We start from the raw sequence: 26,815 nt of genomic DNA on the forward strand, positions 1-26,815 counted from the left end.
GCAGCTTTGTCACATTGTACAAAAGCAGAAAACGCATGAAGGGCAGACTGTGATATACATTTTGTTCCCCTAGGCTTTTAGTAAACTTTAATAAAATGAGGTAAGCAGAAAATAAGGTTAAAGTTGCTAAGAGCATCAGTATGCAAAATGGAAAACATGGAGTGCAGATAAGCAGGAGGAGGAAGTTAGTCTTGTTCTCCTGCAATGCTCATAGGTAATTGAGGAAAGTAATGCTTAAAATTCCATTTCAAAAGATCATTTTTCCCTGTTCCACTACCCTCCACATTCATTATCTCTTCCTCCCTACCTTTTAAACACTTTTCATGTTTCTGTTTCCTTTTTATTTTCTGAAGCTCTCTTCTTCTCCCATTATCCTCACACTCTTTGATTCTTCCATCTCCTTCTCCTATGTTGTACACTCCATATAGCAAAGCAAGCAGGGACTGAACCTCATCCTTCCCCTTCTTTACATCTCATGATGATGGCAAGGCTTGATTTACACATTACATGGCAAGACAACTGGAAAAATACCAAAAAAAATCACCAATACCCATCAACCAAGTATCTGATAACATCCCCCTCCTACTGCCTTTCCCCATAGCCTGTTCAAAGCTAATTTTCTGAAGAATTTGCACTCTTGTGATTGTCTCTGCTTGCTTAGAGTTAGGGTTTAACACAGCAAAAGCCTTTCCAGGCTTATCTGAAATAGCGAATGGAAGCTGTGTGATTCTCTGCTGCTTCACTGCAAAATGTTCCAGGTTCATTGCCCGCGTGTTGGACTCTGAAGTTTTCTTAGGGCTGGGAATATTTTAATTTCAGAAATCCTTCCACATCTTGTTTTTTACACATGTACTATCTAAAGAAAATATCAGTAGAAACACTGGCTTCATACTCTGCAAAGGGAGCTAGGTAACTTATCAACTTATGAGAACTATTCTGTGCCTCAATTGTGAAACTAATTGTGAAATAAATGCTGCACAGTTGAATATGTCCTTATAACATTTCACTGGTATCACTCTTATTTTAAGGTCAGGGATTTTTGGCGATCTGCCTTTTGACATATGTACCAGTGTAACTAGCAGATGGCCTAACCTGAAAGAGCCTGCTGGAACATTATTTCTGTGCTGTTTTTAACAATGCCCTAAAACTTTACTCTTTTGGATTTTGTCAGTAATAGACAATTCAGCAGCATGCTTTGTTTATTCCAGTAAGGTAGAGGGGCAAATCCTTTTAAAAGATAAGCATGTGGCTATGGAGCATTAGATTTTACTCTGATCTAGAACGATGGCATTACTTGCTCAGAGGGCATTACCTTCCAAAATTAACTTATCGTTTCCTGGCAACCAAACTGCTCTCGCTAGAGTGCCAAAGAGCCTTCTGCAGTGACCTGACAGAGTAGGTAATGCTAATTCTCTTTATTTCCATCTTGAACTAAGGCCAGTGGAAATACTGTAAGTACTTTCCCTGTTTTTCTACCTGAAAAATAAATTGTTAAAAACTTTACACAGATTCTACTGTATTGTAATGCAGAGGCAGATTTCTTCCTTTTGTTGCTCTGTATTTAAAGATGTGATGTCATATCTCTAACTGTATATAGTTCTAACTGTATTAAGCTTGTCAACACTTGCTATGACACAGAATAAGACTTGCTGGTTTTGATCCCACTTGCCTTCAAACTGACATTCAGCATATGTCCAGATTTTCTCAGTTCCATCCCCACAGATGCTGATATCACCCATCTAATCAAATCTCTGAAGTACTAGTAAGAAAGCTAGTAGTCCTGGAAGGTCAGATAAAAGTTGCTGAGTGGCAGACAGAAGGAGAGAAGCAGCTTCTCTGCCAATTATCTTGTTGGCCATTTTGAAACACTATTGAATTTTTGGTTGGTCATTTTGGATAACCCTCCATGTCAAGTTTTCCTAACTAGTAACAGCTACAGTACAGTACTAAATATACAAAAGATATTGAAGCCTTTCTGGTGCTGTACAAAGTCTTAGAGGAACAAAACAAACTGATGAATATGCCAGCAGTGTTTACTTACATAATTTCATTTCATTTCCTAAAGTAAGCTTTTAAGTAATCTCACAGGCCTGAATCTTGAATACTTTTTTTTTTTGTATTGGTAAAAAGGGGGAAATTGCAAAAGTTTTCCTATTAAAAAAAAAAAAAAGAAATATACACATGCAAAGTACACAAAACCTGAAGAATTTGATATATTCTGGACAAAAGCCAGAGTTACCAGAAGTGAGCAAGTGGTTACATAATTTTCTGAGAACAGCTCTGTAGAGTTCATATCCTGAGGCTACACCAGATATCACAGCAGCCAGAGGTAAGGTGCTACTGATCAGAATAAACTTCTCAGTATCAATATTAAACTTCTCTGTTCTCACTTTCCAACAATGCTATTAATATAGAAAAAAAATGGAATTCTACTGCAAAATAATTGGGTGTACATCTGCTGAAAATAAAGTGTCTCTGTGCTACAGAAGATAAAAATAAAAATATATATTATTGTGTGATAGAAATAACTACTGTACCTAACAACTCTTTTCCATAAAGGAAAATATACTAAATGGCCCACAGGAATATTTGTTTAACAATATTGAAAGCTTTGCAGAAATCCAAAAAGATTATATCAAATGATTTTCCTTGGTCAACTAGGTGAGTAATCTTGTCATGAAAAGGAATTCTGTTTGTTAAACAGGACTTTCCCCTCATGAATCAGTGTTGGCTGTGATCTGTGACTGCATTGTCTTTCAGGTGTTTTTTAATATCTCCCCTCAAAAATGTTCTCCATAATTTTTCCAGGCACTGAAGTGAGACTGGCAAGTGTGTAAGAGGAGACTAGGCTCAGGCACAGAGTGAAAACTTGCATTTAAAATACAGTATAGAAATGGAATATGCTTCTTTTCTCTAATATAAAGATTTTCCCACTGCACCACAAAGTTAGATGATATTATACATAGCAGGTTACATTTGCTATGTGTCAGGTTGCCCAAATTCATATTTATCTGCAAAATTGTCACTCAAAAAAACAGATTAATAGCTCGAACAGCTAATCATTGGGAAGCCATACTAAGCCATTTAAAAGACAAGGTGTCCTAAATTTTTAAAAGTGAATCTGTAGAAATGAACACCACAACCATCCATTACCTGCCGTTGTCAAGGTAACAGCTGCTTTAGGATTAATACAAGATAGTTCTAGTGTTTCATCACAAACACTACAAATGTTACATGTGTTAGCTGGCTACTTGCCAATCCCTTCTTTCTTGGTGTTCTTCCCACAATGGTTACTCTATTAGCTTTTCAAGAGCAGTACAGTATTGGCTCCAAATCAGGAGGGAGTTTTTAATTGCATATTTATACATTATTTATTTATTTATTCTCCACTAGACATAAAATAATTGCCAATTCACCTCTCAGTTTCTTCATCTAGAATGGTTCATTTCCCTTCACAGAGTCATGGGGGTTGGAAGGGAGTTATGGAGATAGTCCAGTCCAGCCTTCTCCTAAAGCAGGTTCCCTATTGAATATCTCCAGAAAAGGGGACTCCACAACCTCTCTAGACTTCTTGTTCCAACTCAGTCGCTCACAAAGAAAAGTTGTTTGTCGTGTTACAGATGAAAAATCCTGTGTTCCAGTTTGCACCTATTGCCTCTTGTGCTATCACAGGGCATCACCAACAAGACCTTGGCCCCATCCACGTGGCACCTGCCCTTTCAATAATTATAAGCATTGATATGATCCCCTCTCTGTCTCCTCTTCTCTAAGCTAAATTGCCACAGGCCTCTCCACCTTTCCTCATAAGAGAGATGCTTCAACCTCTACCAATATTTGTAGCACTCTGATGGACTCTCTAGAAGTTCCCTGTCTGTTTTTGAAGTTAGACAGGACACAGTACTGCAGAAGTGTCTTCACAAGGGCAGAGTAGAGGGGGAGGAGAACCTCCGTCAACCTGATGACCGTGCTCTTTTTAAATGCACCTCAGGATACCATTGGCCTTCTTAGCCACAGGGACACACTGTTGGCACATGGTCAACTTGTTCACCAAGACATCTTAGTCCTTCTCTGCAGAGCTCATTTCCAGCATGTCAACCTGCACAAATGCATGTGGTTATTCCTCCCCAGCTGTAGGACTCTACACTTGCATTTGTTGAACTTCAGCAGGTTCCTCTCCACCGAACTCTCATGCCTGAGAAGATCACACTGAATGGCAGCATAGCCTTCTGGTGTGTCAGCCACTTCTGCCAGCTTTGTATCATCAGCAAAATTGCTGGAGGTACGCTCTATCCCTTAATCCAAGTTATTGATGAAGATGTTAAACAAGACCAGATTCAGTACCAACCCTTGGGGAGCACTGCTAGCTACAGACCTCCAACTAGACTGCACTGCTGATCACAACCCTCTGCGCTCTGCCAGTCAGCCAGTTCTCAACCTGGCCACTCACCTGTCTCGCATTTCTTAAGCTTACCTAAAAGGATATTATGAGAGACAGTGTGAAAAGCCTTTCTGAAGTCAAAGTAGACAACATCCACTTTTCTCTCCTTATCTACTCAGCCAGACATGACATCGTAGAAGGCTACCAGATTGGTCAAGTATAATTTCCTCTTGATGACCCTATGCTGTTGCTCTTGATAACCTATTTTTCTTACACTTGCTTGGAGATGACATCCAGAATAAGTTGTTCCATCGTCTTCCCAGGGACAGAGGTGAGGCCAACTGGCCTTCAGTTTCCAAGTTTCCAGTTTTTGAGGACTGGAATGACAATGGTGTCCCTCCACTTTTCAGGCACCTTTCCTATTCTACATCACCTGTCATAGATAATTGAGTGATAAGTATATAAATAAGTAAAAATATCTCAAAATTAATTCTGGGAAAATACATTGCTTCTCTGTATCTTGAGAAGTTTTAATGAATTTTGTAAATCCTTAAAACATGTCCCTTTTTTTCTATCTTAGTACACCTAAGAGAGGGTGTTATATCTTTTCTTAAAGCAGGACATGTTTTCCCAAGACATGAATTCTGGCACTAAGAAATTAGACTTGCTGCTAGGATTTTCCAAGCATCCTTCAGGGCATGGCCCTGAAGACTGAACAAAGATCTAGAGGAAATTGCCTTGGAAACAATGAAGTCATATCTGTATAAATATTAAAAGGACACCTCTGGATACAGTGTTTGGTGTGCGTAATAGAAAATCATTCATCAAACATATTGGCAGTTGGTGTGAACTCTGCTGACTAAAAGTGTAGTCTCTGGGGACTTCATTGCATTTGTTACAGGCATCTGAAAATACACAATTCTTCTCTTTATTTTGTTTTTCTCCTGCAAGAATACTTTATTCAAGTAGAACTGCCATTTTGCTCCATAAAAATTGTCAGCACTAAACAACGATGTAATCCAGTTTTCCTGTAACTTTGCTTCTTGTTACATAGTCTCAAAAGAACTCTCTAGACTGGATTTGTACACACTATCATCCAGTGTCAGTCTTGCAGTAACTGAGTTGCATCATTTTTTTTCTACATATGCAGGCAGGAGAAAGACATTAACCTCTGTAAGCCAAAATAAGAGTTGCTAAATGAATGTATTTAACAAGGATTTTTCAATCATAGGAAACATATAACTTGGCACATAAAGCAATTTTTCCTCTTTTAGGCAAGTATCATGCATTCATTGTTCCTTTCAACACCCAGCTAAGAAAAGTACATGTTCAGAAGATTCTGGCATTTAGTATCATTCCACCCTTGGACCATTCCATCTAAGCTGAAATACTGCATTTACCTGTAAGCTACTAACTCCCTGCTTCAGGTCAAAAGGTCTACAACTAATGACAGATTTCCACTGAATTCTTCCAAATGTAATCTCATGTAATTCCCCTAAATAATTTTAGCAGAACTGGTCTGTTACCAGCATACTTTAGATACAAAGAATTGCTCTGAAAGTTTCTCCTGTTTTCCTTAAGAATGATAACTTAACCTGAAAGAATACATAATTTTTTTAATTAATTGCTCATATGTGCTATAATTGTTTGGACAGAGTTCATTTCTATTTTCTGCAACACAGGCTGTAAAACCATCATGTATATAAATTTATGTAAGAGATAGCAACAATTACAATGTTCTTAATATACATTAACTTAATTAATCTCTTTTATCATTTATCATATTAATGCTATGCCTCAAACAACTTGAAAGGATTATGCTTATCTCTCAGGATATATTGTAAACAATGGTGAGTAAATCTTGGTGACATACTGACAACTTGTCTGAAAATCATGCCAGATTATTATTAATTGCTTTTAAGGATATGGCACCAGTACTTCTAATGGTTAGAGCTACTTCCTGCAATAAGATTATTAATTATAACCTCTTTTACCTTCCTTTAAATTTGATGACAAAGAACATTTTTGGGGAAGCTGATTAGATCAGAAAACTCTCTGAATGAATTTCACAAGGCAGTAAAAAAGATGGCAATGTTTTAGTTGTCCTACAGATGCCCTAAATTTCAATCTGCTTGAAAAGATAACCTTCATAGTCTAGTTCATCATTCTGTTGAGACTCTTTCACATACCTTTGAGTACACTAAATAAAATACCACATGCAATGGCACTTTCAGAGATCTATCCTCAAAGTTAACACTTTCACTTATTTACTCTCAGAGTTAATACCATTCTAACAGGAACATAACCCGTGAATATGTGAGCAAAATCCAAGCTGGTCTGTTGAGCTGAGTTGTGTGCTAGCGTTTTACTGTTGGTGCTATCGTCTGTTTTTAGTAAGAAACAACTCCTTTACTATATTGTAAACCATTACAAGAGGATCTTCTATTTTCAAGGCAGCCTTCAATGTTAAACACAAATTAAATACCGCAGTTGTGAGCTCTGATTAAACCTCTAGTTAAACAACATTTCATTTCTTTTATGTTATTTTACTATAAAGATCAAAATTTTTCTTCATTTCCTAAATTAGAAATAACATCTCTATGTTCCTAGCTGTTTTATCTGGAGTATCAAGGAGAAAAAAATAATCCAATTCCTCATCATCAAATTTACGTGACTTCTGAATATGCCTCTGGGTGATGCATTAAACAAAATAAGAACAAGAAGTACGGTATTAATCTTCACAGGGCATTCCTCATTAAGCTAGCTTAAATAAATCAAGCACTGAAATGAGCTACATTGCACAAGCCAGTGCTGCTCTAAATCTAGGAAACAAATTCAGGTCTTGCAGTCACTGAAGAGGTCTAAGTCTGGACATTTGTTCCTATTGAGAAAGGTACACTAATTCATAAGTTATAGCTATCACAGAATTGCATTTATGCTGGCATGGGGCATGATCATATATCATTAGAAGTAAAATGGGGCTCAGAGGGTAGGAAATGAGGGCTGCACAATGATGTGATGTCACAGGTGTAGCCAACTGGCTGATCTTTCTTTCATATAGTACCACGTCTTTACATCATATTTTTTAACTAATTACGATAACAATTCCTCCTTACAAAAGAGAATAATCAAAGAATGGAAGAAAAAAATGTAGTTATTTCAAGATGAAGCACAATATTTGTTACTGAAAATGCACTCAACAAGAATTCTCCCAAGAAGAAATGATCCTCAGACAAGTGTGTTTCAAGATGGATTTGAGGGAGAAGAGATGTGAGTAAAACTTAGAAAGGAAGTTGGAGGAAAACTCTTCTAAGTATAAAAGACAGCACACCAGGAGATACGGAATCAAGATCACTGAAAAATTGAATGAAAGAAGCTCCCAGCATACCCCTGAGTCCCAGGATACGTCTAGTCAGTTAACAGATTTCTTGTTTTAAGGTCTTGCATATATGATTGTATCCTCACAATTTATTTCCTATGGGAACATCCCATGTTCTTTCACACTGTTGTGCTCAGGAACCTTACCTGGTGAGTTAAATCAGTGATATGAGAACTTATCAATTTGGAAAAATGATGAGCAGGTTGTTGGAGAGTTTGCATATTTTTAGGTAAAGTGAGCATCTTTTAGCCTGCTTTGTATAGTTCCATTGGAATAAATTAAATAGTATTGAGAGTGTTTTGTGTAGGCAAGACCTTAGCAAAGGTATGCAGGCATAAAATAAGTAAGGACACAGAATGGCATATGCCTATAAAAACCAACGAACCGTTATTTGAAAACAATCTTTATACCATTATTGTTTACTTGCTATCATTAGCTTTTAATATACATTTCCTTTCTTTTTCTGATCTGTATGAGCGTTGTGCTGCCCATATCACATTGAATTATCAGCTACAGTGCTGATGATCTTAGAGATTTTCCTGTAGCTCAAGAATGAAAAATAAAGCACACAGAATTTGATCCTAACAGCACTGCATTTGGCTGCTCACTCACTGTAAGAATAACATTTTGCCTTTGTCTTAATAATAGTCTCTAGATATAAAGAGCAGATTAGATAACAACAAATCTGACAACCTGCTACCAGACTTCCTGGGGAAAAAAAAAAAGTGATGCAGAAGAAGCTAAAAAGCCATAAGCAATATCGCTGTTTCATTTACCTGCTACAGGTATCACTCTGGCCATTCTGAGCTTATGATTCTTCCTAGAAGCACGATGATTACATAATTTTCCTTTATAGTGAAACTGACTTTTATAGAGACACATTAAATCTCTAAGCCAGAAAGGAGGTAGTAAGAAAAAATAACTCTTACCAAAGTTTGCTGACTTTCTGCTTTTTATAATAACAACCAGGAAGACTATCATCATTTTCAACCTCAGCAGAAATTTTATCACTGCAACAGCAAAAGAATGCTGAAAAATCTCAATAAGCTTCACAGTGACTCCACACATCAAGAATTATTTCATTCTGAAATGTGAATCCCCTAGAGGATTATACATTTAGAGTTTGCAGGTCACTGGTGATGAAAAGCATAAAAAGAAGTGACATTAGACACACACACATCTACTAAGTTACTATCAAATATTTTGTCAAGAGAATCCAGACTGTAACTTGCTGATATTAAAATCCTAGCCCACAAAAGCAAAGGATATTTACAAGCTTAATAATATCTTGCTACTTTTGTTTTTAGCTTCATACTAATAATAGTAACAGATGATACATGAACATTAACTGACATCAGTGACATTTTTAAATGTCCATGCTGATGCTCCTATCAGACATGTAAGGTTGCTCTTCCCTATTAGATAAGACTATCATAGAAGCCAAGGGGCCCAATTAAGTTCGAGAGCCCTTTTGTGCCAGGCATGAAGCAAACACATCCTTCTCTGAAGAATGTAAAAGCTGAAAAACGAGAGATGCCTGATGAGTGTTGATGACAGAAAGATACAACCTAATGTTTACAAATTATTACTGGTACATTAAATGAATGCAAAACATTAACATCTGCTCCTCTAGCTGCCACCATTCATTAACGCATAAGCATTTGAAAAATGAATTTCATTTTTTTTTGTTGTCCTATGCAACATTGGTTCATTTGTTCCACTTCAATTTGATCAAAAAACCTTAGCTGCTCAATCATAATTTTTGCTTTGGCACAATGCTATTCTGCTTAAAGCATGGCAGCAAAAAAAATCATTTAATTAAAGATATTTTCATTAAAACATGAAGAGCAGGCTGTGAAGACAGTCATATACATAAGAGTGAAATAAACCCTAAGTGACTGCTATGTGACAGTAGTGAAATTATACATTTAAGAGTTTTGGTGAATTGGAGCCTTAGCATTACACAATTATGACTTAGCAAATTAACCCAGAAGTGCCAACTAATTCCATGTACCTTTTTCTATCAGTGCATACCTAAGCTGCCCCCACTTTGCCCAAATCACTATACAAGAACAGCTGTTTGTGAGCTGACATGACAAATCAGATCAATGAAATAAACCTCGTTTGAAGGTGTTTTTATTATTATTTGTAGAGTTATTTTTCACTCAAGTCTCTTCTTGTGTGTAAAAGAAATGTTAGGATCAATGGATCTATGAATATATGGGATAAACAATATATCAAATACAGTATCTAAACACTTCCTTAGTAACCACTGCGGCTGCAAAATAATGAATTTACTTCCACAGTTTCTACATTATGCAAAAATCACTTTCAATTTTTTATGCACTTAAAAGGTGAAAATGAGCGTTTTATTAATGGTTGATGAATAAGCAAGTTCTATTAGGAGTGTTATTTATAAATTACTTTCCAAGACAGCTCTCACTGGAGTAGGACAGAACCTTATATTTATCCTTGATTAGTATGCCTCCGATGATTTAATAATGACTTTCAAGATTTTGTAACATTATGCTGTTTTTTTTATGTTGGCCGTGATTATATAACAATAGTACATATAGTATGCAATAACATTATTCTATACAAATTTACATTAATTAATTACAAAATAACATAATAACATGGGGTAATTATACATTATTAATTTTCAGTGAAAAAACAAGACTCCTTTGTATGGGCTGGTGGTGATATTGTGATGATGAGCATCTGCCTCTGCAGGGCTGTGGAGGATGCTCTTGTGCTGGACTGTCACAACTGTTTTAGCACATTGTAGCTGCAGCCTTGTGCACGCCACTCCATCCCAAAGGTATAGTATAGTGGTTCTGATGCTGAATCACCAGCACTCACTGGTGGGACCACTATCATCCTACAGATGAGGAATAGCCTCTATTGAGCCATATCTAAATGCAAGAGGCCATACTCATTGTCCTGAGGAATGAACACCTCATGGAGTTCAAGAGAAAAAATTCCTCACCTGAAGAGGAATATCTCCTGGATAAGTACAACCTAGGGGCCAGCCAGGTAAAAAGTAGCTTTGCACTGTAAGAACTGGAGATCCTGGTTGACAAGAAATTGAATTAAAAGAGCAGTATAGCCTTGCAACAACAAATGTTACTAAAATAATTATGCCTTAATAATGTGGACAGAGTGTAAGGGAAGTAATTATTCCCTGCAATCTGCCATTGATTGCACATATAATAATACACCCAAAAAGATATTCCTGATGGAGAAAAGACATTGGCAACCCCAGCAATTGGTGCAGCAAAAGTAGTTAGGGTGCTGGAATACCTGACAGACAGGGAAAGACAGAGAGCAATGTTAGCTCAGCTTCAAGAAGGCTAAGGGAGGTCTCATTGCTGTCCTCAACTAAACAATGGGAGAGACAGCCTTTTCTCAGAGATGCACAGTGAAACAACAGAAGGCAGTAGCAACAAGTAACAGAAAGAAAAATACTGGTTAGATACATGGAAAAATAAATCATTGGTGAATGTTTAAATCACTTGGCAAGTGATTTCCCTGAATTTATTTTGACCCACAACCTTTCTTCTTCCTGCTGTGCTTTCTCACTTTATCCTGCTAAAGGTGGGGGAGCACAGTGAGTGAGGGTCTACGTGGATGCCTGGCTGCAGGCCATGGCCAGCCCATCACATAGTAAAGTGTAGTTAGCTGATATGTCAAGATGGACCTCAGCACAACTTTCTGGCCCTACACAAACATTTTTGGCATCACTTGTGACAATACAAGGACTAATCAAATGGCTGGTCACAACTATGAGACCTTAGTATTACTACAAAACCAAAGAGAAATTGATGAACTAAAATAAATCAATTAATATAATTACTGATATTATGCCATTAATAAATTACAGGAAAATATTGCAATAGTGGTGCCGTTAAAGCAGCTGTGGAATGAGGACAAAGGGATGGAGTTAGCACTGTAGGGAAGGAAACAGCTGCAAGATGAAGATATGCTGACCAAACAACACAGTGACCAGTTGCCTGTAAATTGAATTAACAGAAATAATGAACAAGCTCTCTGAGGATGCAAACTATAGTATATGATAGCATCTTGAGGAGACAAAAAGACAACTTAAAGACTACGAAGGTGGGATGAAAAAAAGATCAGTGTTGAAGATCCCAGCACCTAAGAATCTACTCTTGCAGAAATGAACAGACATCTAGACCTTCTCAGCATAGCAGGCTAGGCATAACTGGGAACCTCATGACAGAAGTGTGGGTTTCTAGGGCCAAGAGAGGAGTACTGAGGACTTTCATGGACCAGCTCAGGAATTTGCTGCCATAACCATAACACTACGCTGTTAATGGCTCAGTTACTAATGCTGATAATGTTTCTTATAGCTGTATCTACTGCCATCATCACACTCATTTCATAAATTGTTATACTTATTCAATATCATTATTATTGCTTTCTCACAGTTATCTCATTTTTTCTTAAGAATTCATTACACAGTTAAATACTGCTAAGACACAATGGCATCTGCTATTGCCATGCTCAAATTACAGCACTTTAATATTACAGAATACATAAGCTGTTAAAAATCATATATATGGGACACAGTCATTGACTCTTTCCATTCTGGGCATTGCTGCAGCACTTTCCTGTTCTTCCCCCTGACAAAGAAGCATAATTGTGTGAAAGAATATGGGCACTGGTGCACGTGTGGATGGCTGAGGCAGGTGCTATAAGACTGGACATTCTAAATGAAAGCATTTTAGGAATACAGATCATGAGCACACGTACCCCTGGAAGACACATTAAGGAGTAGAGATACTTGAAGGTGGGTGCTCTCACAGAAAACCTAAAGATGAGCTTGTGAATAATGCATTTGAAAAGCTGAGGAATTCAGCCTTAAAAAGAGTGATAAGGCTACAGAAGATGGGTATATGCTGCATGCTCATTTAGAAGAAATTCCATTCCAGTAAGTTTATGTCAAAGCAGTCATGAGAACCACTTTTCTATTTTCATACAGATACTATTTCATGAAGGTCAGCCTTCCTTTGTCTTCATGGATTTCTTTGTCCAACATTCTTATTTTAATATCAGTTCATTTCCAACTACTATGCAGCCAGTTATCTCAAACAGCTGTTTTTCACCACACACTCTATGCAACGTGTGCAGCGCTTTTAAAAAAGCAGCACGTGTGTGGAGGAAGGAGAAACGCAATACTTCTGACATCTGAGAATGCTAATGAGACTAGAAAATAGAGCAGTTTACGTAGGCAGATTAGTGAAGCACACTTTTCCAAGAACGTTTGTTTTGGATCCAACATCGGCTAACAGTAACTAAAAGCTACTGTCACTCAGAGGCTCTGCTGCAATCCAGATGTGGCCAGGTATTGACTTCAGATGAGTTATTTCCAAAGTACAGGGATCCAGATCATGCAAGATACTATCACAATGGACTAACCGTCCCCTTTTTACTCCTCTTGAAGTAAAACAGTTGGGAAAATGTGTTCCTAAGCCAAAGATGACAAGAGAGCTAAGCCACAAAAAATGGGAAAATTTGTGGGATTCTAGCTCCAGAATCTACTATTACTTAGTGTCATTTCACTGAATTGTACACAAATTTTAAAGGCCTTTTTACTATTTCATTTTGCATATTAAATGTTTTCTTTTTCTGTGAAAATTCCCAGTACTTCTATTTGTACTGTGTTGATGTAAAAATCTGTATTTTGTACTGATAGAAAATCTATTTCTGAGAAAGTCTTCTTCAACTGACAGCCACTAACAGTTCCAAAACACTTGGTGTCCTCAATGCCTTACTATTTCATGTTGAGTTACTATTTCATAAATATGGAATGGCTGATTTCTTATCATGTCACGCTTTAAAAGATAAGTAAGCACTTCATTCTTGTATAGAGAGGAATCTGTGGGATACAGAAACTTAATGAAAGCAGGAATCGAGGATGAAATTTAAATAGAAGTAGATTCTTCTTACCTTTTTCATTTGGATAACTCCATTACCTAGCAAGTTATAACTTAGAGATTGTTTTCAAAGATAGAAGTGTTGATAAAATTAATAAGTAGTACTGTAGTATCCAGGCAACAATTTGGATTCAAGTAGTAAGAATTCAATCCCCTTCCTATAGTAGATTTTCTTGTGTGATTGTGTGCAACTTTATTCCTAAGTACCTAATATGTAACAAATGACATAAGCAACAGGATGAGGGAAATACATCAATGAATCTGAGAAAGAGGAAATATCTATACAAAAGTTGATGGCTGTGTGGCATATTTATTATTAATATCTTTAAAAAGGTCACTTCTTGGTTGAATGTATGCTTTCAGCATAATAGAAATGCACTACTTTAACACACAGTACTAAGCCTTATTATACACGCAGGTCACCCCAAAAGTAATGCTGCATATTTCTTTCCATGCGAATTACAACAGATATGAAGAGCACAACAGCACTGTTAGATAGAGTAAATTCTCAGCTACCAAAACAGTATTTTTCATGACAGTCACCATTATTAGCTATGAATTCTTGCCAGCAATGAACAAGAGCTAGCATGCTGCAGAGATGACCCACTGATACTGGTTCCATTGCTGATGTGCATCTCCTATCACACCACTGTGCTCACTTTCACTGTTTGGTCTCCACTAACACTCAGGAAGTGTCAATAAATGTCAATGAGTGCATCTTTTTTCTGCATGGAGAAATTCAGTGACAAAACTTGACTTCATACACACTTCCATGTCAGACACCATTTTGTCAGACTGCCCCTCTGCTGCCTTCTGTCACATGGGAACAAAATGTAATGCAATAGCAGTGGGAAGGTTCAACCTCTACTGCCATCCCACCAACATCCACCTTTGATGCTGTAGGCCAACATGATAAAAGAGATGTTACTTCCAAAGCAGTGCTCTTAGAAGTAATAACTTATGTATCCCACACAAGTTTAAATGACTGACATAAACATAACAAGACTTGTGACACAAACTGCAGAATGATAAAACAGATGTCCAGTGGAGTAGTAAAACTAACCTCTTGCTACTTTTATATAAAACTGCTTTTTGGCACAAATTCATTTTCGTAAATTGACACAAACTGAACTGTGCAGCTCATTTAACATTTGAGCTTCAGAAATTCAGGTCTTTGTCCCCTTCCAGTTGATCTAGTAACTTGCTTACATGTGGCCTCAATGAGCTCTGAAAAGGTGTGGATTTATTGTGTACCTAAGAGGAAAATGTACCCTTGGGTCTCAAACTCTGAATGTATTTGGATTCTATTGTAAAATCATCAGAAAGAGTATTTTTGGTACAATAAATATATTTTTAAATACAAATACACACACCTATATATAAATATACACTTGTATACTCCTATGTATAGAAATGTATGCAAGCATTTTATTCAAAATAACAATACAGAAGTGTGAAAGGTGGTTTCTGTAATCAAATGCAGATGACAACAAAATATAGAACATCATTTTAAAAGATTGTATCTGAGTAAGTAGTTCTGGGCTTTTATTTTTTAAGCCTGAGGAAACTGATCTATCCTGTAGCTTGTCAGAATACCACTGAATACTGATATAAGCATTTCTGTTCATTTAAGCAGCATAAATGAATAAACATGTGAAGAGAATGATCTGAGCTGAAGAAAATGATGTATTATTCATGCAGCTAACAACTCTTACTCACGCCTAGCATAAATTGAAACCTAAAGTGCAAATCTAGGACACTGAGAAGATTTTTCAGTCATGCTGAGTTATATTTAAATTTAATCTATGCCAGTAGTTATGAGGTTATTTCATGTTTTGACATCACCACACAAGCATTTCACAGTGTAAAACTTCCTCTCACTGGCTACGCTGTAGGAAAACAGCCTTCTCTCATAAATTATGAATGTAGCAGTTTCTGCAAATGAAACAGCTAAGTTGGCTTAACTGGAGGTGTAACGAACATAGAAATGGTGACTAGTTTAGATCCATATAACATGCATCTGAAGAAAAATATTTAAATCGAAACTGAAATATGATGTTGCCCAAGAGAGAAAAAAAAGTTTGTATTTCTCATTCTATTTTCTTTAATTAAATATTCATATAGCACTGTTTCTGAACGCTGTGTTAACTTGAAGTTGTGAAGGAAAGACATTAATTCCTAGAATATGATATCTAGGTTTTTATCATCAATGGTTGTTCTAATGTCTCAGTAATTAATACTTTCAAAACATGGTAATGATGCTGACCTCTTATGCTGAGTCACTGCAGAAACTCACTGCCAGCTGCAGTCAAGTCTCTATAACATTACCTTTCCCAGAGATGCCTGAAAACTTTATCTACAAACCACCTAGCTTTAATTACCCCAAAATGGAAAATAAATGAAGAAAGTAGATACAGAAAGAAGAGTTTCATTCAGTGGCAAAATCTGGACCCACAGGTTAGGGCACGTAATTTCATCTTAACTGGATTTTAAGACCGTTGGGAGGTAGAGATTAGCTGTTAGAACATCTGCATCTCTTTCTTTTCAGTTGGATTCTACTGACATAACTACAAAATAAGTTTTATCAAAAACAAGTAGTTGGGTCATTTTCTTGGCTCTACCAAGCCTACGAAGTAAAAGGACCATGCAAGCAAAAAATCAACTCAGCATTCATTTTTATTACTCTTAATGTATCACGATTTGGAAACAATTTCACAGGTGTTCTCTTTCTAGATCAATTCCTGGATGTTTTTGTGTAGCACAACAGAGCAGATACACGTAGCTAGATGAGATGCAGTATAAGGTATCTAAGCATAACACTGTACCAGGACTGTTTGATCCCATATAAACTATTACTGCCTCTCTAAGAAGAGTTTTGTCATTAGGAAATAATCCAGCCTATGAAAACTTTGCAGAGAGACCAAAAAGGAGTATTATCAGACTGGACTTTTTTTCTCCTCTGGGCTTTTCCAGCTCTTAGAGAGGAAAGTGGTTGCAAATGAGAAGTTCTTTTACATACTACTACACTGACATTCTAAGAAATAAAGAGCAACTCTGAAAGATCATCAATGAGACCAGGGTTCCAGAGGCTGGTAAGAATTCAAACACTGCTGGAAGACTTTGCACACTAAGTTGGTTACAATTTGTCTCCCAAAGGAGAGTTCTGGGTTAAAGATAGGAGGCTGGAAATGTGTTAAAGATCTAGAACAGTGAAGCAGCCAATATCCAGATTTAAAATATCTAATAATGCATTCACATTTCATGTGACTGTACAGTGCTCTGTTACCCATTTCCAGTAGCAGAACTATCACAGAATAACAAAATTCTTGCAGTTGGAAGGGACCTCAAGAGACCGTCTAGTCCAACGTCCCTGCCAAAGTAGGGTCAGCTAGAGCAGCTTACTCAGGATTGAGTCCAGTTCCATTTCAAATGTCTCATCAGATAAGAACGCACACCATCTCTGGGCAATCTGTTCAAGTGCTAAACATTTCCAGCTCTCTCAGCCTGTGCTTGGAAAAGAGATGCATCAGCCCCTTCATCATAGTCATAGTCTTTTGTTGTACTCTCTCCAGTAGTTCCATGTCTCTCCTATACTGGTGAGCCCAAAACTGGACACACTACTCCAGGTGTGGCCTCACTAGTGTTCAGCAGAAGGGAAGAATAGCCTCCCTTGACTTGTGGACAATCCTTTTTGTAATAAAGCCTGAGATTAGTGGTTCATGGTCAGCTTCTTCTCCACTGGGACCACAAGGGCCTTCCTAGCTGGTCAGTCCCCTGGTGCATACTGGCACTTGGAGTTATTCCACTTCAGGTCTAAGGTTTTACATTTCCCTTTAATGAACTTCAGATGATTCCTCTAGGTCCATTTCTCCAAGCTAGTGTGGTCCATCTGAACAGCAGCACAACCATATGGTATTTCAGACATTCATCCCAGGCTTGTTTGCGTGTAAACTTGCTTAGGTGTGTTCTGTCATATCCTCCAGAAATGAAGATATTAAAACAGTATTAGCCTCAGAATCAACTCCTGGATTATATAATGAACAATTGGCCTCTAGTCAGGTTTTGTTTCACGGATGACCTTGACAGTTCAGCCAGTTTTCAGTCCACATAACTTTCCACTTACTGAGTCCATATTTCATAAGCTTCATTAAAAGGATATTATGGGAGACAGTCCCAAAGTCTTGATAAAGTAAAGATAAACAAGAGTCACTGCTCTCTCTTTGTCCTCTGAGCTAGTCATTCTGTTATAGAATGCTATGAGTTTTGTCAGGTATGCTTCCTACTTTGTAAAGCCATGCTAGCTACTCCCAGTCACCTTCTTGTCCTTATTTTTACTCAGAAATGGTCTCCAGGGTTAGGAGTTCCATAATCTTCCCAGGAACTGAGCTGAAGTCAATTCTCTTGCTCTTCTTGAAGAGAATAGTGGTGTTTCCTTTCTCTCTCTCCTCAGGAATATCCTCAGATCACCCTAAGATTCCAAACAGTGACACTGGCCAGATCCCTCAGCACTTTAAAACGCATCCTATGAGTTTCCATATACTGTACACCCAAGCAGTTTAAATACTCCCTAAACCAATCCTTCTGTACTGGACCAGTCTTCTCTCCAAAACCCAAGGAATTTTTCCAAGCAAGTCCCTGAAAATCAGTCAAAATCAGTTTTTCTGAGGTCCAGGTATGTGTTCTTGTTACTTCCCTTGCTTCCTTTCCTCATGATTTTGAGCTTCATTATTTTGTGTTCACTTTTCCCAAGGCTGCTCCCAAGTTTCACATCTCTGTCTAGTCTTTCTTTTTTGGTAAGTATGATCCTTAGCAAAGCACCTTCCCCCATGTTCACCTCAATCAGTTCTGCTAGGAAGTTGTCAATTTATTCCAGAAACCCCCAGTATTGCTTGTACACTGCTACGCAACCTTCTTCTAGATGATCTCAGTGGGCCTGAAAACATGAAGCTTTTTCCAGTTATCTGAAGAAAATCTTATTTACTCCTTCTTCCTGACGAGGTGGTCTCTAGCAGAGTGTCCCACATTGCTCTGTCTTCTAATCTTCACCTATAAACTCTCAACTGGCCCATCACCCATCCCAAAGCAAAACTCCATACATTTCAGCTGCTTGTTTACACAAGGAAAGCATACATTAAGGAGCATGAACAGACAACTGTAAATTTCTCCTGTATGGCCAGTTCCTACATTTCTGAACATATTTTTCATTGGAAAGGATGTGATGAAAACATCATACCTCATTTTGCTTTCTGAACAGTTCCTGCACTTAATTTAGCCTTACCAGACAAAATCTGTACACAAGACCAAATAGATCTGAGTTGTGAGGCTTTACAGCTTGCTCATGTCCAAAGAAAAACACACACCATCATAATATCACTACAGAACTTCCAGCAGTTAGCACAGCATTCAGATTAATATATTATTGGCAGCAGCTGCTCAAACGTACTCACCTTAGGCCAGAAAAAGCTTTTTATTAGTTACTACTCATAGCAGTGAATGGAATTTTAAGATATTGTTGTCCTTTGAGATACTTATGTAATGCCAGTACATGCCAAGTAAATCAACATAGCTGCTCATTAATATCATCTGAATATCTGACTGACTCACAGAATCGCCCAGGTCGGAATGGACCTCAAGAATCCTGACTCTCCAAACCCCCCACCACATGCAGGGCCACCAGCCTCCCCATTTAATACTTAGATCAGGCTGCCCAGTGCCCCATCCAACCTGGCCTTGAACACCTCCAGGGATGGGGCAACCACAACCTCTCTGGGCAGCCTGTTCCAGCACCTTACCACTCTCATAGTAAAGAGCTTCCCCCTGACATCCAACCTAAATCTTCCCTTCTTCAATTTAAAACCACTTCCCCTTGTCCTGCTGTTATCTACCCTTTCAAAGAGTTGACTCCCCTCCTGTTTGTAAGCTCCCTTTAGGTACTGAAAGGCTGCAATGAGGTCACCCCGCAGCCTTTTTCTCTCCAGGCTGAACAAGCTCAGCTCCCTCAGCCTGTCTTCGTAGGGGAGGTGCTCCAGCCCTCTGTTAATCTTTGTGGCCCTCCTCTGGACCCTCTCCAGCAGCTGTCTTACTTGTACTGGGGGCCCGAGCTGGACACAGTACTCCAGACAGGGCCTTATGAGGGCAGAGTAGAGAGGGACAATCACCTCCCTGTCCCTGCTGGCCACTGACTCTCACATCAGTTGTGAAAATTTAGCAGGTCTAAGCTTATTCTTCTTCATTGTTCATGGTTGTCAAACATCTTAACTGCCATGATTCTACTGGACCTTTACAACAAAGCTTCACTGAAAACATTTATATACACCATTCCTCAACCAAATCATTACTGCAGAGGTGCAAGAATGGCTAAAACAGAAATATCACTATGACAATAATTTCATTGACAGTTTCGTGACCAGCAAGGTACATAGCTAAATCTGTCAGACCATTTGGAAACCTCAAGCTAATCCTGAAAATGGCTTTAATCTTAAAATAATCTTCTGAGGCTTGACCATTTCTGATTATAATATAAAATCACTTTTCATAGCAGTAATATTGTAACGGAATTGAAAACCTAACAAGTCTAGAAAACAATGCAGTAGTACAATCCTCTTTCAGAAAAAGCTTTTGATTTTATGAGTTAGTATTATCTGGTGATAAAGCATTTGCCAGAGAATTCTATATGACAGGAAATTTCTGTAATGTAGTTCTGTTACTGCAGAGGAAAATAGAGAATAACAGGATGTGAACAAAACCTTCTAAGATGCATTGCAAGATACCATAGGGATCAATTTCTTTTTAATCATCATGTGATGTCTTAAAACTAATAAGCAGAGAAACAAAACAAAAAATAAGAAAGTTAACAGGCTGGTCGTGAGAGATTTTTTTTCAGTGTTTTTCCTCTTTTTTCTTTTTCCATAAATGTAGGCACATACAAAACATTTAAACGCTTAAGTCCAAATCTTCTGTTTTATCTAGAAAAAAGAACAAGCTGCCAGTGTTATACATTGGCTAGAAATGCTGATTGTATCCAACATTATCAGCATTCTTTTGCTTCAGCAGATTCAAATTACTTTATTAAGTTTTCCTGGCAAGAGTTTACCCCGTGTATGAAAAATGGATGTTCTTGATACACTTCCAAGTTGTTAATCAACTGACATGTTCTTTATGTCTCTACGAGAGGTTTTAAAGAACAAACGTACAGCACAGATCTGGAGAAGAAAAAAAACACCAGCAGAAATTACACTGAGTAAAACACACTACCATAGATTATACGAGAATACCATGGTTTGTCAGATGAAGACAAAGGGTTGTCCTATTTGGCTTGAGGGAGATGAAAAAGTATGACTTCTCTGTTGGCAACAAATGATAGTTAATAAATCCTCAGCGCACTGGCATTTTTTTAAAATCTATATAGAACACTGCAAGTATAGCCAAGTTCCATTTCCATTGGCTATATTTCATGCAGTGCTCCTTTTGGAGCTCATATTACTCTTCCAGTGTAATAGCAATAGCAAGAGGTGAGCCTATGGGTGTTTTTGCATTAGTTCATAGGTGCATGTTTACTGAACTTATGTAAAAACACTCATCAGACATGCCTTTACTTTATAGGACTAAGGTGCTGTTATCATTTTATATTAGAGACAAAGTTGAATTATAATTTGAAATATTAGTTGGAAGTTTTATGAGACTTACATTCCCTCTAATAAGAATTTGAAAGCAGGTAAGCAGGAATCTCCTAACTCATTCTGACATTGCCTATAATAAGAAGGAAACTGCACAGTCACATCTTTTTCAATATAATTGTCTAAGCTGAAGCAGAAAGGTCAAACCTTGTAAATCATTTGCAGGCTAATCAGGTAATCATTCAGAACAGAAGGTTTTAGCAGAATAATGTTCAGATAGTCACATGTACACTTGTGCATTACATAGAAATTCAAAGTAATTTCAACCCAATAGCTCAGGATTCTGACTTCAGTTTCAGCATGGTTACTCCTGTACAAATCATGGTAAGAAAATAAAATTTTTTATACTTACTATCTGTGAGGAAAAGAGGGGGGGAGGAAGTAATCAAGAAAAACAAATTTGCATATGCATAAATATGATTGACAAGAGAAAATTGGCTACAAATATGTACAAACACATACAGAAACTAGTTTCCGAAATACAGTCACAGCTTCCTTTTCTGATTTTTTTTTTTTTTTTGAAGACAGGATCTACTAATTTGTCTGAGATCTAATTGGTTACAAAGTTCTCCTAAAAATAGAGCTGATCAGCACTTCACATTTCCACTTCACAGGAAATGAAATAATATATAAAAAATCTGACCACATTCTAATTCAGAGTAAATCTGAGTATTCTCAATACTTCCTATTAAATAGAATTAAAATGTTATGTAAAAACTGATTATTTTATGCTTATACTTAGTTCTTTTTGTTTATTTTTTATAATACTCTACTACAAATACATACAAGTTAGTGGAAGTTATCATAGCCTAATATGATTTATCACAGAATCATAGAATATGATCATGGAATCAAAGATAACCTACTTTCAAACCCCCTGCCACAGGCAGGGTCACAAAAATTTATATTATATCATGATATAATATGGCAACTTGATGTACTAAAGAGTTGACTATTCTGTTTTATATTATTTCCACATAAAAGCAAAAGCTGCTGCTACATTGTTTATTTTCTAAATCAAGACTGTATCATATTTTAAGAACTGTGGCTTGCTATGAGTTTTGGGACTCCTAAAATCAAGTTTATAATTTACTGGAAATTGATAGTCTCAGCAGTAACTTGCAGCAATAAGCGGCCAGCATAACTGAAGTGATCAAAGTTATAGAGGTCTGAGACAAATCTATCCATCAGGTTGGAAGGATAACTCCTTCAGATTAGACAGTTTGCAGGCCAGCAACTCTGCTGTAAATCAGATTTTTTTTTCCACTCATGCTGCAATGAGCCAGTGTGATATTTTGACACAAAATATATCGCTTCAATTTCAGCACCCAACAGCATTATGAAGAAAACAAGCTTTTGATCTTTCCAAATATTCCCTATGCATATATGTATATATGTGATTGTTGGTGTTTATCTTTTTTTTTTTTTTTAAATATCCTACTCTTCATGAAAATATGTGTTATTCTGTCAGGTATTTGTTATTAATCACCCTTGCACCCACATATAAAGAAGATACTAGAGATACTTCTCACAGTTCAAATGTATGCATAATGGAAAATTGGAAGAGTACATGGAGTTCCTTAATATCATCGATCAATTGATCGATTAAACTGATCAAACAATATAGGGTCTTAGCTCATCCTTTGATTACTCATACTGCATGCATCTGCTTACAGTACACAAGGACTGTTTCTTCCATACAGTCCTCTAACACTATTTCAATAGACTCATCCTCAGTAGACCTTAAATTCATTTCTACTGTCCTTACATATTGTGTTCCATGCATATAGTACATAACTCAGGCATCATCTTACAAACATGTCACTCTAGCAGCTATGACATATACATAATGGCACACACTTTTAGTAGAAAAAGCACAAAAAGCCCAGAAGTACACCACCTGTAGACAGTCAGATTCAGAATTAATGTTTTTCTATGTGGATATGAACCGTCTTGTCATTGAAAACTACGTACTATCATTAACGCCATATTCACTATTTTTTATTTTCTTCCAGAGATATTATCACGTAACATATTTAAATCTATTTTTTCCTCCTCTAGTATGAATACACTTAATTTTGCAAGGTACAGCTGGAAATGAGAGATGCCCTCTTTTGGCAGATTAATGAGTCTGAACAGTAGGTACTGGAAGACTGTAGTCCCTACTGGAAAACAGGCCCTTTTCTGTGAAAGGCAATGGTAATCCTAGCAGAGAGGAATCGGTCTTTGATAAAAGCACACAGGTATGTTATGGTAAAATTCATTAAATTAAGGAGTCCCTTCCAGATATTACTTCAGTGAGAGGAAGATAGGAAAGAAGAATACTGCTCCAGAATTTTAAGGATAGGTAACATCAAAATGCATTCATAAAAGCATGCAAATTGCAATTCCATTCCTGCCTTGTTTCTGCTGCCCCCAGATGCCAATTCCTCTGAAACTGCTTTTACTGGATTATCATAACAAACGACATTTTTTCAGTGTATTGACTGAAATTATTAGTTTCAAAAATGAGTTTTTCTTCTTATGTAGAAGAAAACAGATTTGTTTTCCCCTCTACTGTCAATAGATGGGGAGATTATTCTTAACAAACATGATTGCATTTTTCTTGACAGAGAAATAGTGACAGATATGTATGGCCTGAATTTTGCTTCAAAATAAGGTAAAAGCTGATAACGTTTGATGCATCAACTTCTTATTTGCCTGCTTTTTGCACAGTATCCAATACATAGAGGAACCTTATTTTCCACAGAGCATGGTATGTTTTATGAATTACAGTCTATGCCTAAATGAACTTTACCTGTAAGGGATGATCCTAAACATTCCATAAAAAAAGTAGTTCTGTACTATCTACAATGTATAGCTTTGTTGATTGCAATTTTCAGTATATTCTGCAAAATAAAACAGTGCAAAACAATCTGCTGAGCAGTGCAGTTGATACATTGGAGGGAAGGGAAGCCATCCAGAGGGACCTGGACAAGCTGGAGAAGTGGGCCCATGAGAAGCTAATGAGGTTCACAAGGCCAAGTGCAGGGTGCTGCACTTGGGTCAGGACAATCCCAGGTGTTTATACAGACTGGAAGAAGAAACCCTTGAGAGCAGCCCTGCGGAGAAGGATTTGGGGGTCCCGGTGGATGAGAAGCTGGACATGAGCCAGCAGTGTGTGCTTGCAGCCCGGAAGGCCAACTGTGTTCTGGGCTGCATTAAAAAAGGGATGGCCAGCAGGGAGAGGGAGGTGATTGTCCCCCTCTACTCAGCTCTTGTGAGGCCCCATCTGGAGTACTGTGTCCAGGCCTGGGCCTCCAGCACAAGAAAGATGCAGAGCTCTTGGAACAGATCCAGAGGAGAACAATTAAGATGATCAGAGGGCTAGAGCATCTTTCCTGTGAAGAAATGTTGAGGAAACTGGGCTTGTCTAGTTTGGAGAAGAAAAGACTCGGAGGAGACCTCATTGTGGTCTTCCAATATTTGAAAGCAGCATTTAAACAAGAGGGAAGATAGCCGATAATGATGGTGGATAATGATAGGACAAGGTGGAATGGTTTTAAACTAAGACAGGGAAGGTTTAGGTTAGATATTAGAAGGAAGTTTTTCCACACAAAGGGTGGTGACACACTGGAACAGGTTGCCCAAGGAGGTTGTGGATGCCCCATCCCTGGAGGCATTCAAGGCCAGGCTGGATGTGGCTCTGGGTAGCCTGGTCTGGTGGTTGGAAACCCTGCACATAGCAGGGGGGTTGAAACTAGATGATCCTTGTGGTTCTCTTCAACCCAAGCAATTCTATTATTCTATGACTGAAGAAGCACAAAAAAAACCCACCAAACTTATTTTACAGATAACTTCAAAGAGAATAAGAGAAGCAGCTCTCCTTTTCTGCGTATGTCTATATCACACATAACTCAACCATTTCAGGAGCATATATGAAAATATTTCAAAAATAGAAACAGAGCACAGAAAACTAAACTGAAGCTATAATTGCAACTCTAGAACTGGAAAAATAGTATAACTCATTTCTAAGTGCAACACAGCAACCTTTGGCATGAAGAACATGCTAGAAAGTCTTAGCACCATTCCTGTGTCAGTTCACTCAACATCACTCTTCTCGTTATTGGTTTTACATGGAATTTGTAGATGCTGCCCATAAATTTAATGCCTTTTAATAGGCTTTGGTATAAGATACTGATCCTTATATCAGCTTAGTAAAGCAATCAGTTTCTCAGTTTAAATTATATTTTCTGTTAGCATGATGAACAAAACCAGTCAGCAGCATTAAAAATCAACAGAAATAAATCACAGCTTTCCACACAGAAAGGCCCAAAGCCAGCTTAACTGCAAACAGTCAACGTATGTATTTGTCATCTTGTACAGAATAACGTAGCTATTGTAATACAGTTTACATCTAAGTATTTTCAAAATCATGATAACTTATTATTAACAATAGCCCCTATTTCCAGAATGCTCAAGATTTTGTTCCTGATAATATTCACTTTCATGTTTCTAATGCCACTATGAATGACAGTTTTGCTGGCAAAATTATTACTGTTTTTAATTCTCAGGAGTATTGGGATCTCCTTTAAAAAAAAAAAAAAAAAAAACAGGAGGAAGGGAATAAAACCAGGCCCACTAGAGTTAAACCCAAGAGAGCAATGACAGGACTGGAGGTGAGGCAAGGGGCTCAGCCAAAGTGCATTTACACCAATGCACACAGCATGGGCAACAAGCAGGAAAAGCTGGAAGCCGCTGTTATGACTTAGCTGCCGTTATGCAAACATGGTGGGATTGGTCCCATGACTGGAGTGCTGCTGTAGATGGTTATAAGCTCTTCAGAAGAGATAGGCAAGAAAGGAGGGGTGGTGGCATGGCTCTTTGTGTTAAAGACTGTTTTGACATTGTTGAGCTCAGAGCTGGGAATGATAAGGTTCAGACCTGTATGGGTAAAGATCAGGGGGAGGACCAACCAGACAGACATCTTGTTATAGATGGCCTAAATAGGATGAAAAGACAAAAGAAGCATTCTACAAAAAGCTGGCAGAAGCTGCATGATTGCCAGCCTTTGTTCTCAGGGGACATTTCAATTTCCCTGATATATATGCTGAAAATACATACAGCACAAAAGAAGCAGTCTAGGAAATTTCTAGAGTGCATGGAGGATAACTTCATGATGCAGCTGGTAAGAGAGCCAACCAGGGGACGTGCCCTGCTAGACCTGCTGTTCACAAACAGAAAAGAATGGTGGGAGATGTGGATGCTGGGAGCTGATTTGGACAGAGTAACCACTAAATAGTAGAGTTCTCTATTCTTGGTGCAGTCAGGAGGGGGATCAGCAAAACCATAACTTGGACTTTGGGAGGTTGGACTTAACTGTTCAGGACACTGTTAGGAAGAGTCCCTTGGGATTCAGTCCTGAAGAGTAAAGGGGTCTAGG

General features: G+C 37.7%; 1 protein-coding gene across 13 annotated transcripts in view; it reads right to left on the reverse strand.

The window, feature by feature from the left end:
* TRMT9B (tRNA methyltransferase 9B (putative)) overlaps nt 1-26,815 on the reverse strand; it is a 106,434-nt gene that overhangs the window by 39,298 nt on the left and 40,321 nt on the right. For 5 of the 13 annotated variants that reach the window (XR_016466169.1, XR_016466167.1, XR_016466164.1 and 2 more), the window contains exon 3: nt 308-519. The exons of the other annotated variants lie outside the window; for them this stretch is intronic. The gene's annotated coding sequence lies outside the window, so the exon portion shown is untranslated. The remainder of the gene's footprint in view (nt 1-307; nt 520-26,815) is intronic. 13 annotated transcript variants of the gene reach the window in all.

Source organism: Phasianus colchicus, chromosome 4, assembly GCF_987193195.1.
Source record: "Phasianus colchicus chromosome 4, bPhaCol1.hap1.1, whole genome shotgun sequence".
Taxonomy (NCBI): Eukaryota; Metazoa; Chordata; class Aves; order Galliformes; family Phasianidae; genus Phasianus; species Phasianus colchicus.